This window comes from Heterocephalus glaber, unplaced genomic scaffold (genome assembly GCF_053883595.1).
Source record: "Heterocephalus glaber isolate CG9 unplaced genomic scaffold, H.glaber_assembly_v1.0 deba00001497, whole genome shotgun sequence".
Taxonomy (NCBI): domain Eukaryota; kingdom Metazoa; phylum Chordata; class Mammalia; order Rodentia; family Bathyergidae; genus Heterocephalus; species Heterocephalus glaber.
Genome location: NW_028258320.1, coordinates 23,893,188 through 23,908,496, shown reverse-complemented (window position 1 = coordinate 23,908,496; position 15,309 = coordinate 23,893,188).

Here is a 15,309-nt window from a genome sequence, read left to right as displayed (position 1 = left end):
ATACTGCACCAAGTTAGAAAATTTTTTAAGTCACATAGTGTGATACAATGAAAGAGTAAGAATCAAGAATATCTAGATTACTTCTGCCACTAATTACTGAATACCCTGAGTAAACCACTTTTCTCCTTTAGGCATCACTTATAAAATGTGCAAGATGATATAATCTTTTAAAGTTTCTAAAAGTTTGTTTCTAAGGCTTCCGTGTAATTCAGCAAGTAGCAAAGTATATTTTCCTGTCATGTGGCAAATTCAAATCTCAAAAATGTTCAAAACACTGACAAAAGAACCCTATTTAGCAAAAACAATTATTTTTAGCCAGAAAGTCTCAAGATTTGTTCTTGAAAGGTCTAACAGAAGATATACATATCATTAATACATACAAATAATACAGACCAAAGAACTTCCCAAGTAAACAATGATCTTTAAACATCATTGTGTATCTGCTTCTTTGCTCTTCAAGTTTGGTCATAAAACTATTAAATTTACAAATACTGTCAGAACAAACATGAAATGGAAGTACTTTTCTGATACTCTGAACTATAAAACTTTACATCTGAAACTTTTAACTCTGCATGCCTTTACAGTCTTCTTTGCCTATAGTAGCTACAAGTCCCTTTTGTAACTTTTCTAATGCCAAAAATTATGTGAAAATCAACTGTTTCATTTGCTTTTATATCTAAATGTGCATCAATGCTTGTCTCACCTTCAATTTTTTTTAAATTCACACTTTTAAATCTTGTAGTTACATATATTTATTTTGCAGCCTTACATCATGCCTAGAAAATACTCCATGCAAATATTTCATTATTTTCTAATAGTTTAATAATTCCAATTTTTATAATTAAAAACAAATCTGTTAATGTATTCTTGCTTAATTACAAAAGAAACACAAAACAGCTATAATAATTTCTAAGAAATTAATAAAGATGAAAAAAGAAAAACATCAAGTATTGGTAAAGATATAGTGAAGAGAACACATACTTTTTTGTAGTCGTGGTGGTAATGTAAATTTGTTAACACATTTCTGGGAAGCAATCTAACCACTTTTACTGATGACAGACTAAAACAAACCATACCCTTTAATTTAGCAGTTCTACTCCTTAGAAATCATCCTCAGAGAAAAGGTAAGGGATATAGAAATTTTAAAAGTATAGTATGGGCTTTGGGCAGTCAACTGCTGAGAGCCTTTCATCAATAGTCATGGGCAGCAAGAATGCAAGTGTGCATGAAAAGGAAAAAACATGAAGAAGAGTGTTTTAAGATGAAAGACTTAATCATATCTGAATCCTGAAGAAAATGTAACAGAGAATGAGTATGGAAAAAAACTGTTTTTAAGACAAGGTCTAACCATGCAGTCCCTGTTAGCCAGGAATTCTCTAGGTAGCTCAGGCTGGCCTCAAACTCTCAATCTTTCTGCTTCAATCTCCCTAGTGCTGGGATTACAAGACATGCCAACACACCCAAATGAAACAATTATTTTTAATGTAGCAAAATATAATCAGAGAGAAGAGTGAAAAAATAACAAATAATGTAGTCAGCCCATTCAGCAGGGATTAAAAGCAAACAAAAACAAGGGAAAAAATAATGAAGTGTGATGAGTGATTAAATGAACAAATAACAGCAAAACTAGTGGATGCTGACAGATGTCAGAGTAATGTTTGCATCTAGGGATGGGTAGTACTGACTGCAAAGTGGTATGAGTGTGCCAGAAATGTCCTATATCTTGATATGAGTGATGGTTATACCAGCATAATATATATAAAAATAAATTTTGAAAATTTGCACGTTGTTCATGATCCTAAATATCATTATTTATCCTTTCCTTTACTATATAAAAAGCATATCATTATTATTTACAACATATGAATAGTCATTTCTCCTTCAAAGGTTCAGTTCTATTATGCAGCCTGAATGCCTTCAATGAGAATACTCTCCATTTTACAATTTTGTTTTACCAATTGTTTTCTTTGTTTCACTTGAAGATATAATTCCTAGAGAGTACTGAAAAACCTTTCATTTTCCCCCTAAAAAACTATTTCATTGCATAACAAGAAAGACCCAAATTCACAAAAAGGGTTGTCTAATTGAAAAAGTCCATGTACTTGTCAAAGATAAATCCCACAAAGTACATTAGTTTCAATACTGGGCATGAAAACACTTCTTAGGAAATTCCCTTAAAATGATATAATAATATCTACCTAGGAAGAAAGGACAGAAAGATATCCTGGAGGCAAAACAACAGAGGTCTTCTACTGCTGGAGGGCAAGTAAGATTACAGAGAATAAAGGAAAATAAAGCCTGTATAAAGTGAACACTGGTCTAGGAAAAAAGACAAGGCCTCATGCACACCATCACAAATCTTACTATTTTTCAGTAATAAGTAACAGCACTGTATACTAGAAAAGTAACAAAAAAACAGAGGAGAGATCCTTTCTAAAATAAGATGTGCAAGTAAGACTCAATCATAACTGTGGACTAAAAAACACTGATTTAAAACTTCCCAACCATCAGCTCCCACCTAATGCATAAAAAACAGGCCAAACAAAAGATAAAGTGGAATCATAAAACATACTCATTAAGCCCAAGAGGAGTTAGAAAAAAAACAAAGAACAAGCAGAAAAGAACCAGTAAACATTCAGACAGTTATGATTATCTGTGTAGAAAATCACCAAGATCTTCAAAACAGGTCCTAGAACTGTCTAGCAAGGTTGCAGGATATAAGATCAATATGCAAATATCAATTAAATTATAAAGTGTTTGAATAAAACTGGAAATCCAAATTTAAAAATAATACTACTTAGGATACCATACATAAAAAAAAGTATAAAACAACAAAATATGGGCAAGATCTCTATGCTTAAAACTACAATATTATTAAAGACTTAAATACCATGAGACTTAATAGTATAAAAGACTTAATAGTATAAAAACTCCATTATTTGTTTCCAAATTGGTCTACAACTTCAAAGCAATCTCAATCAAAATAAAATATAAAATTTTTGGTGACATTGACAAATTGATTCTAAACTCAAATAAAATAAGGAAAAGGAATTGGAATAGCCAAACCAATTTTGAAAAGAAAAAAATGGATGATTCATACTTTTATATCAAATCTTACCATGACTCATTTCAAAACTACAGTATGATACTGACAAGAGAACAAAATAAAGAGTTCAGAAATAGAATTGTATTTATATGGTCAACTGATTTTTTAGCAAAGGTACAAATGCAATTCACTGGAAGGAAGGACAATCTCTTCAACAAATGATGATGAGGGCCAGGGATGCAACATGCCTGCCTCGCAAGTGCCAGGTCCTAAGTTCTATCCCCGGTACTGGAAAAAAAAAAAAAGAACAAATGATGATGAGACAGTCATCCACATACCCAAAGGAGAACCTAGTCCATAGCATACTCCTTACACTGAAAACTCAAAATCAATCACAGACCTCAATCTAAAATATAAAGATAAAAAATGTTTAGAAGACATTAGGCTAGGCAAAATTTTCTTAGCTACAAAATCAAAAACATGATTAATAAAATTAGGAATTAAACATAATTGAAATTACGAGGTTCTGCTCTCCCAAGGTCAGAGACTAAGGAGAGAAATTTGTGAAGTATTTATTTGATCAAAGATTAGTAACTATAATTTTTTTTTCCAAGTCAGTACTGGGGATTGAACCCAGGGCCTGTTCATTGAACTCCATCCCCAGCCCCCACCCTCCCTTTTTTGAGACAAAGTCTAACTCGTCCAGCCTGTGTTTGACCTTGTGATCCTCCTGCTCTGTCTCCCAGAGTGCTGGAATTATATGCATGTGCCACAAACCTGGCTGGCATCTAGAATTTAAAGAACTTTCAAAACTCAGTAATAAGACAATTCAACATTTTTAGTCGAGCAAAAGATTTGAACAAATAACTTATGAGAAATAAATGGCAAATGAGCATTTAAAAAGGCATTCAAGGTCATCAATTATAAGGGAAATGCAAATTTAAACCACAGAGATCACACACCTACTAGATGGCTAAAATATTTTTTTAAAAGGGGGGTTTGGTGGGGTAAGACAGAAAGAAAAAAAGCACTAACATTGCCAAAACAAGGAGCAAACAACTATCATACAGTAATGGCTGGTAGTGACAGCTATTTTTTGAGTTTCACAGCTTCTAATACAGTTAAACATATACTTTTCATATGATCCAGCAACCTCATTTTTAAATATTTACTCAAATGAAATAAAAGCCCATATTCACACAAAAACATGTATACAGGAGCTTTATTTGTAACTTTCAAAAGCTGAAAACCATAAAGTATATCCCTCAGCTAGGGAAGAGTCATACTATAGAATTATACTCAACAATAAAAAAAGATTATGCAACAATATAAACCTCTGCAGTACAGAAACCCGTAAGGCCATCTTCAGGTTTAACTACTCACAAGAAGGGCTCACCAAACTCCAAAGATATTTTAACTCATGGTCATAGCTTAGTATTGCAAAATGATACAGTTTAAAACCAGCAAAGAGAAGGGCAAAGGGTAAGGTCCATGAAACACCAGGCTTCCAGTTGTCCTTTCCTGGAGGAATCATGGTAACAGTGCTTATTTCTCCCAGTAACATAATGACATACAAGAGTATTGGTAACCTGGAAAGCTCACCTGAGGCTTAGTATTCAGGGGTACTACTGGGGAGAGGGGTTTGAACATAGGCAGGGCTACCTACATGGCTGGTCTTAAGTCTTCTGTCTCTCCAGAGATCAAGGAACAACTACAAGGCCCAAAGTATTCAATGTAACACTATTAGTATAGACAACTTATGGTAGTCCCATGCCCCAAAGTGAATAGACTTAGCAGGCAAGGATATTTCCAGAGCTTAGAGGTTACCTACCTCCCAGAAGATGGACAAGAGCCAAACCCTTTTTTGGGTCACTCTATACCCTTACTGAACTATCTCAAATGCACTATGTTAAATGAAAATAGCCAAATTCAAAAACTTACAAAATCTGCGATTTCATTTATATGATATTCTGGAAAACATAAAACTATGACAGAATCAGGGTCTGTGATGTAGTAGAAGGAGCTATCTTCAAAAAGCCATGGTCTATACCTTGATTGTGGTGGTGGTTACACAAATAAATGTGCTTTTCAAAACTTGTAGAACTATATGCAAAGAACAATTATTTTTACTGCTTGTCAATTACACCTCAATTAACATAAGATAATAATTAATGTAAGATACATTCATTTGAAGCAACTTCATCTCTTAAAAAAGGCTAATGTAGTCAGCCATCATAGTACACACCTATAATCTTGGCATTCTGGGAGGCTGCAAGTTCAAGCCCAGCCTGTGCAACTTGGTGATCTGGCAAGACCTTGTCTCAAAACTGATGATGATGAGGAGGAGGATGACGACAATGACGGCTGGGATGTAGCTCAGTAAGAAGGCCCAGGGTTCAATCCCCTGTACTATGGGGGGTGGTTACGGGGAAGCAAATGTAAAGATTATGTAAGCAACAAGACAAATGCCTTTGCCAAGTGAAAAAAGTTCAACAGAAAATTATATCTCTGCTCTACAGGGACCTTGTAAAAATTATGGATAAACACAGCCAAAGGAAAATATTTTGATTCACTGACTGGCAGGACATGTGTTAGCTATTTTTTCTCTTCTGCTTCAAATTAATGTTATCTATTAACAAATAAACAATTTAAATTTTTTTTAAATCGGGTGATACTGCATTATTAGTATGAGTAATTCTAAAATTATCCCCCCCAGTGATCCACGCTTTTATATAATTCTCTCTTCTTCAATGCAGGTAGCACTTATAATAACTTGTTTCTAACCAACAGGATGTGGCAAAGGTGATGGGCTGTCATTTCCATGGCTGGTATTTTATATGTATATGGTAAAAGTGAGAAGATTTTGCAAATATAATTAAAGCCCCTAATTGGGTGATCTTAAATTGACCAAAAGGAAATCATGTTCAGTGGGTCTTCCTAATTATTAGATGAGCACTTTAAAAAAAGGAGGTCTAGAGAACTGAGATTGTCCTGATGATCTTGGAAAACCAAGGTTCCATGAGTTGTATCACTAGAAGGAAATTAATTCAGCCAACAATCATGTTACCTCTGCAAAACGACTTCGAGCTTCAAGTGAAACACCAGCCCTGGCCAATACTGATTTACAGCCTCAGCAGAGATCTCTTTACAGTGTCCAGACTCCCAATCCATGAAAACTGTAATAACAAACCTGAGTTGTTTTAAAGTGCTAAATTTGAAACAATTTTTCACACAGCAATAGAAACTAATATGAAAGAATTTTAAAAACTCTTTTAGTCTTGTCTTTATCCCTGGGTACTCCTTGAGCTCATATCAAATTAGAGGAAATATCCAGTTCTTGTGAGGCACTTCAATTTATGCAAAGTGGTACAGATCTAACTGATAACAGAATCTGTATTTCAGACAGCTGCTAAAAATATCTCAAATTTACTCCTGCCTGATATCTAGAAAATGCTCCTGACTAAATGATGATTATGGAGAACTGTCAATCGGAGACACATTTTCCATCCAATTACTGCGATTCCTTGGTTTTTGAACTCAATTTCCAAATTCATGCTTGAACACCAAAAAATTCGCAAACTGAACATATTTTTCCCATAAGAAATAGTGGAAAAACAAACAATTGGTTCCAAGGCCCAAAAATTACACTTATAAATTCATTGTTCCAGGATTTTAACAAATTTCACAATGATTTCTCTCTTTAACTCTCTCATGGCTCTCACAATTTTTCAGTTTTTGCTGCTAGTATCACTAATTTTCTTCGGAGGTATGGGTACAATATTTTACACAAATAAAGCACACATAAAATAGCACAGTGATGAACGTTTTAACGCATTACCACAAGCACTATATGTTGTCTGGGCGAGAGCAGCGCTTAACGTGTCAACCCTTTGTCTCCATGATGAGACTCAATGTGTGACTCACTCTTGGCCCGTATAGGTTTTGTCAAGTCAGATTTTTGGTTCGACTATCAAACAAACTTATGAACACTGAGCAGAATTTTTTTTAACTTTGCTGTTTGAGTAGTAGGAAGTTTGAGCTTGGAGCCATTTCACAACTGAGGTATCACTGTACTCCCAAACTTAGAACCTTTGGAGACCAGGAAAAGAGCTGGTATCAGAATTTCTATGGGACTAGATGATCATGATATTTTAAATCTTTGTTTTAATACAATATTTTATATTATAAAATAGATACTGTTTGAGATTAAAAACTACAAAAGGAGTTCAACAAAATCTTGAGCCATAGGAATAATTACAAGAAAATTCCTCTCTCTTTTGTATTATACAGTACTACTTAATGAGGAGAAAAGGTCAGGGGAGAGGAGAGAATCCAAGATCTCTAATGAATTCTACTGGGAAACTCTACATAGCAGGGTGTGGAGTGCCTAGAATGTATGATATGGGCTGCTCTTACTGGAATTAATAATGATGTGATTCCACTGGTCATTTTGGGGAATACTACAGAAAATATTCTGTTTATTGAAGAGATGTGGTTTTAAATGGTTTTCACATTACAATACACAGTGTCCTCAAGAATACTATTAGAAAAAAATCCTTTTGGTCTTAATGTCTGCAAGAGTCATGCTTTTCTCCAGCACATACTGTTTTGTGTACATAAACAACATGAATTAAAATGCTGACCCAGTTTTCTTTCTATGTAGGCCACTAGAAATTTTATGCTTTACATTTTTTAGGTTTTATTCTTTTTCTGGTTTTGGTTTCAAAATTTTTCAAACATTAACATAAGTAGAGAATAGAATAAATGACCATGTATTCATTATGCAACTTAACAATATCAGTATTTCACAAATCTCATCTCTTCTATCCTGCAATACCAATTCCCACCACTACAACCCCCAAGGTACTTTAAAGCAAACTGATGATACTTCTTTTCACCCATAAACAGTAAAGAGTATGCTGGAGTCAAAGACTTTTCTACAAATTGACACTACAGTGCCAATATCACATCTCACAAAATTAGCAAAAATTCCATAATATCATCTAATCTGTGGTCCATGTTCAAATGCCCTCAATAATCCCAAAATAAAATTTTTACTCTTAGTTTGTCTAAATCAGAAACAAAACCAAAAACTATGCATTGGATCTGATTGACATGTTTCTTCAAATCTCAGTTACCCTGTAACAATTCATTTGTCCTACATAAATTTTCCCATATTGAACTTAGGCATTTCGTCAGAGTTCTAGCTTATCCCTCTATTCTATATATTTCCTATAAAATGTTAGTAAGATCTAGAGACATGATTCAGTTTCAGTTTTGGGCAAGAGTATTCCATAGATGATATATATACTTTTCTAACCCATTACATTAAGACATACAGTACATGTCTGGCTGTCCTACTTAGAGCAATTATAAAGTTACTAGTCTGATTCATCTAATGAGATCAGTTTTCCATTATTTTCTCAGGATTTGCCCACAAATGATTTGCTAATTCTAATATTCTACCTGCATTTGTTATGTGAATTCTTTTTCAAAAAGGCTCTCCCTAATTAACTATTTGGTTACCCTGAATATAGTTTGTACAGGAAAAATAATTTTTAAATTCTTTTCATAAATTCTCAAAATAATAAACTGATTAGCACCTTCCAAAGCTATATTTATTTCTTAATCAGTTTCTTTCTGTCTTTCTTACCACCTCTAAGTTATTTTATCTTGCTGAATTCTAAGGAAATAAACATAGTGATAATTCATTCAGAATTATCTGGACAAATAAGCCAAGGGATCTGAACAAAAGTAAGGTTTTTTTTCAGAAATGGACCACTCTAAAGAGACAGCAAATAAAGGCAGCACCAAGAAAGCCAAAGCAGTTTCATATTTCCGCACTCTCCTCATGACACAAAACCTCTTCCCTCCCCTAAAAACATATTCAAAATTTTGATCATCTATGGGACAGAGCATGGAAATTCATAGAGAGAGAAAAGAAAATCAGTAAGACTGCTATAGGTAGAAAAATAGTACTAAGGGCAAAATTAAACAGCAGAGAGAGGCAAGGTGAGAAACAAAATTTGCTTTTCTAGAATAACTTTCTGATGGTTAAAACTATTTTATGATTCTAATCACAGGGTATCTGAACCTCCCTTACCTAACTAGCAGAGCAAGTATGTAGTACAAGAAGTATAATACTATACGACAAGTGTTATAATTAGGTCCCCGTGAAACACCAGAGTAAATTTATCTGAAGCAGCTTAAGAATGCTTCCCAGGGAAGATGGTGTTTAAGTTGTATGACAAAAAAAGAAAGCATTTTTGTGAGAAATAAAAATAAAAAGGCTTCCTAGGCAGAAAAAAACACAGTAAGAAATATGTGGAAACCTGTTGTATTTAGGAGACAATCAAGTTGTTTAGTGTAAATTACATATGAAATGCCTATGTTTCATATACACCTAGCATATTATATTTGCTATAAATGTGGCCCACACTTTATGTTTAAGGCTGAGATGGAAGCATTTACATAAAGTGGTATGATAAAACTCAATTTTTAGAGAAATCTACTAATATGTGAAGAATAACTTCATTTATAGCAAGTATACATAGACCTGAATTTTTATATATACTTTGTGTTTTCTAATCCTGCTAAATTCAAATACAAGTTCTTGGGGCCCCTAGAGATTTCTTAGTATTTTCTCTGTAGATGATCATTTCATCTACATATAAACATTTTGCTTCTCCCTTGCCAATCCTATCCTAATCGTGTCATTTTATTGCCAGACTATTTTGCTTTGGGCCTACGTTTTAAAGTTTAATGGACAGATGAAGAGTAAGCATATCTGCCCTTGTTCCCCACCTTAAGGAGAAGGCATTGTATCTTCTCCATTCATATAAGGTGTCCTTGCTGGAAGTATGGAGTACATGTCTTTAATCTGTTGAGAAGGTTCTGTTCTACTTCTAGTCTCCTGATAGCTTTTACCGTGAACAGCTGTGGAATTTAGTCCCATACTTTTTCTCCAACTAGTGACAGGATCATATGGCTTTTTCCTTTCCTCTGTTAAAATGATGACTTTTGGGGGTGGATCTTCCAACGCTGAACCAATACTGCCATCCCTATAATAAAACCACTTTCTACATACTGCCAGATCTGACTTCTAATAGTTTGTTTTGTTAAACAAATTTCTATCTATGTTCATACTTTGCTCTTCTACTATCTTTATCCAGATTTAGGATTAGCACAATGTTGATTTCCTTAAATGAGGAGAGAAGTATTCCTTTTCTGCTTTGTTTGATATAATTTATCAGTTAAAATGTATACGAGCCTGTTGTTGTCATATAGGTAGGTTTTTAAGCTAGGAATATACTTTCTTTAATAGGTTCTATTCAAATTTTTTATTTTCTCCAGAGTTAGTTTCATTAATTTGTCTTCCAAGGTACTTCTTAGAAGTTGTCAAATTATGCCGGGGATTTAGCTCAGTGGTTTCACCACCTGCTGCGCAAGCACAAGGACCCAAAATCGATCCCTGGTACCAAAACAAAAAAAAGAAGTTGTCAAATTTATTTCAAAAAAGATTTTTGTAATATGCTTTCTATATCCTTTTAAATTCTGTAAAATCTGTGGTAATGTCTCCTAGATCTTAATATTGTAATTTTAAAAATGTATAGTTGATATTATGTAATAGGATGTAAAGGTCTAAAGGAGCAGGGGAAGTGGGAGGGGTAGGGGAAAGTTAAAAAGGGAAAAGAAAAAACATGAGAAAAGGAAAAAAGTGGAAACAAAGTCTTTGCAAATAGGGAAGGGTGGAGGGGGGTGAAGGGAGGGCAGGGGAAAGGGAAAAAAATAAGAACCAAAATATTCATGTAATGGTACAAGATCCCAATGATGTATGTAAATGTATTTTATACCTAAAATGTACCAATAAACTTAATGGGGGGAAAAAAGTCTAAAAAAATATATATGTAAAGAATAAGACGAGAGAATAGAAATAGAAGGACAAACAATTAATTCAATCAGCAGACTTTTTACTAAGACGAGAGCTATGAAAATGAATGAGTCAGGAGTTGAGGGCCTGGAGAAATTCAAGAGCCACAAGAGACAAAGACATAACAGAATTCTAAGACCTAACTATCATATATGAGCCTAAGATTTCTACTTTAGGAGATTAAAGCATGATAATCTCAGTTACCAAAAACAGGAAAGAGATTTTTATGAATACCAAATAGTATTAGTGGCTTTCTTTGGGTGGTAGGATTAACAGATATGGTTTCTTTAGTTCTAATTCTTCTTTTCTGGATTTTCCAAACTCAGGACTATAGAAAACCACCAAAAAGAATGAATATCTACTATTTTGAGAATTTCAAAGATGAGCTTAAAAATAGTATTTTTAAAGTTTACTACAGTTTTATTCCAGTAGTTGTACAAACAGTTCTATGGCCAATATACAAGGTCCTGATCCAGCGGGGAAGGATTCCCATTTAATCAAGAAGTAAATGACCAAAAATGCTTATTTTTCACAGCAATTTCAGACGTTACATGTGTCTCCCAGATACATTCAATGGGGACAAAACTGAGTCCTTCAGAAATAGCCTAAAATACAATTACACAATCAGGACTGGCAAGCTTGACTGTTAGTACTAACAGTTGTGAACACAATGACTAAGAGATGGATGAATTTAAAATTCTCCTTGGGGAATGTTATTGATAATCTAAAATATTATTGTATAATAATGATTCATCACAACATATGTGAATCCCTATAGATACAGACATCATTTCAGAAAATAAGCACTAATTTTAATGACATTTCTGATATCATTAAGTGAAAAATGGATAAGAAAGCTCATGACACCTTGGCTACTAGCATATAGGAACAACGTTCCTTTTTATGATTCAACAACAGTCCTTTGTTACTTTCATTCTGTAACAGAAGATATTAAGGGGGGCATTTCATCATCTAGCATGTAATTCCTATTTATGTATTAAAGAAATGTTTAATATAACCACTGTAGATTCATCAGAACTAAAGCTCATATTTGTAAATTTTTCAAATGATATTCCTGTGTCGACACAATTTTAAATATTATTATATACTGAATTTTCAAATGTTTTTCTAAATACAACTTATACTTGTTGAAAAGCAAACTGTTAGTCTTCAGAAATTAGATCAGATTTCCTAGTTATAAGTAACGTGAAGCCATCATCAATAATCATGGTTGAATGTAATAGTTTTTAAATGAAACATCAGTCACATTTTAGGATAGGAAAAAAATTACAATGCCGACGGTTGGATTTGAAATATTTTCATTTGGAAACTGTATTGATAGAAAGTGGTACCTCAGTTTATGAACTTAATTCTTTCCATGATTCTGGTTGCAAACTGAACTGGACGAGAACTGAATCAAATTTCCCCATAAGGTCAACATTGAACTTAATCATTGAATTTGATTCAGCTCTCATCCAATTCATTGTAATCAGAATTATGGGAAGAATTAACTTCATAAACTGAGATACCATTGTGTGTCCAAATTAATTTGTTACACCACCATATAAAACTACCATATCTACTTAACAAAGAATGCTTTAAAATACACACTTCCTTTTAAAAATAAGCTAATTTTATTTGCTTTTTCTCCCTTTAAAGATATGAGCATACTCACACTTGTGACTAAAAAGCCTTTCTTTGGTGGCTTTGAGAGTTCATTTAGCTTTTTATTTTTTTTCTTGGTACCTGAGATCGAACTTGGAACCTTATGCGGGCAAGGCAGGCAGTGGCACCACTGAGCTAAATCCCAGGCCCTCATTTAGCTTTTTTAACAAAACATATTTCTGAAATAAACCACAATTGATTAATAAACCACAACAGATTACTTGGTACTACTGATACTGTGTGACAGATAATTATTTTTTATTATTATTTTGATTCTTCTATTGGTACATTTTAGGTACACAATATGTTTACATTTATCATTGGGTGCTTGTACCTGTACATGATGTATCTTGGTTCTTATTTTTAGCCCCATTACCTGTGCACTCTTATCCCCTCCAGCCTTATTTACATAGATTTCATTTCCATTTTTTTTCTTTAATCATAATTTTTCCTTTCTCTTCCTCTCCAAACACCCCTACACCTTTGGACATTTTAATATTTCACATTATCAAATATTTGTTTTAATAATTTTAATCCATATTTACACTTTCAGTTTCTCACACTAGAGAAACTGTTCAGTATTTACACATGTGTGTCCTATTTATTTCACTTAAGAAGATGGCCTCAATGTGCATCCATTTAGCTACAATTATCTCTAGTTTCTCATTCTTTATGGCTGAGTAGTACTCCATTTTGTAAAAAAACCACATCTTCTTTATCCAGTTTCCAGTTGATGGGCACTTGAGCTGTTTCCAATCTTCAATTACTACAGACTGTGCCGCTATAAACATGGGTGCACATATATCACTGTGGTATGATTCTTTTAATTCTTTGGGAAGATAACCAGCAGGGGTATAGCTGGGTTGAAAGGGACTGCTAGCCCGTTCTTTCAGGTATCTCCATACTGATTTCCACAGTGGTAGCACACCAGTCTGCACTCCCACTAACAATGGAGAAGGGTTCCTTGCTCCCTACACCCCCTCCAGCATTTGTTACTGGTTGATTTCTTGATAGCAGCCATTCTTTCTGGGATGAGGTGAAATCTCAGGGTTGTTTTCATCCGCATCTCTCGAATGACCAGTGATGTTGAACATTTTTCACATATTTATTTGCTGCTTTTACTTCTTTGTCCGAGAAATGTCTGTTCATTTCAGAAGTCCATTTTTGAATTGGGTCTTTGAATTTGGGGAGTCTGATGTTTTTCAATTCTTTATATATTCTATATAGTAAACCTTTGTCTGAGGCACATCTGCTAAAAATTTTTTCCCACGTGGTAAGGTTGTCTCTTAGCTCTGTTGGTGGTTTCTCTTGCAGTGCAAAAGCTTTTTAATATGAGATCCCAGTTGTTGATTCTTTGTGCTAGTTCCCATGTTACTGAGGTTTTCTTCACAAAGTTTTTTCCTGTGCCAACGTCTTCAAGAGTTCTACCTAACTTATTTTCCAGCAGGTTTAGTGTTTTGGTTTTAATATTTAGATCTTTAATCCACTTTGATCTTAGTTTAGTGCATGGTGGTAGGTATGGGTCTAGTTTTAATCTTTGGCAGGTTGAAATCCAGTTTTTCCAACACCATTTATTAAATAGGCTATCTTTCCTACAATGAGGGTGATTGGCTCTTTTGTCAAAGATGAGGTGGCTGAGTATGTCTGAACTTGTTTCTGCATCTTCTGATCTAGTCCACTGATCCTCGGTTCTGTTTCTTTCCCAGTACCATGCTGTTTTTATCACAGTAGCTTTGTAGTATAGATTCAAGTTGGGGATTGTGATACCCCCAGCCATGTCTCTGTTGCCTAGAATTGTGTTTGCTATTCTAGGTCTCTTCTGCTTCCAAATGAATTTTTAGATTGTTTTCTCTAGTTCTGTGAAGTGTATTGTTGGAATTTGAATCGGCATTGCATTAAATTTATATAGTAGTTTTGGAAGTATGGTCATTTTCACTATATTGCTTCTTCCTACCCAGGAACAAGGGATGTCTTTCCATTTTCTTATAAACTCCTCAACCTCCTTTTTCAGAGTGCTGCAGTTTTCAATGTAGAGGTCTTTTGCTTCCTTTGTGAGGTTGATTCCCAGATATTTCATTTTTCTGGATGCTATTGTAAAAGGAATTGTTCCCCGAATTTCTCTCTCAGTGAGTTTGCTCTTTGTGTATAAGACAGCTATTGCTTTGTGAGTGTTGACCTTATATACAGCTATTCTACTGAATCTGTCAATTAGGTCTAGAAGTCTTTTGGCCGAGTTTTTTGGGTCTTCTATGTAAAGTATCATATCGTCAGCAAATAATGACAGTTTAACTCCTTCCTTTCCTATCTGTATTCCTTTTATTTCTTTCTCTTTTCTAATTGCTGTGGCTAATGTTTCCAGAAGTATATTGAACAGGAGTGGTGATAGTGGGCATCCTTGTCTTGTTCTTGATTTTACAGTGAAAGTTTTCAGTTTTTGACCATTTAGTATGATCTTGGCTGTTGCTTTTTCATAGATAGCCTTAATCAGGCTGAGATAAAGATCTTCTATTCTGATTTTCTGTAGGGTTTTTAACCATGAATGGTTGTTGGATTTTGTCAAATGCCTTTTCTGCATCTATTGAGATGATCATATGGTTTTTGTCCTTGACTGTGTTAACATACTGTATTACATTTATTGATTTACAAATGTTGAACAATCCTTGCATCC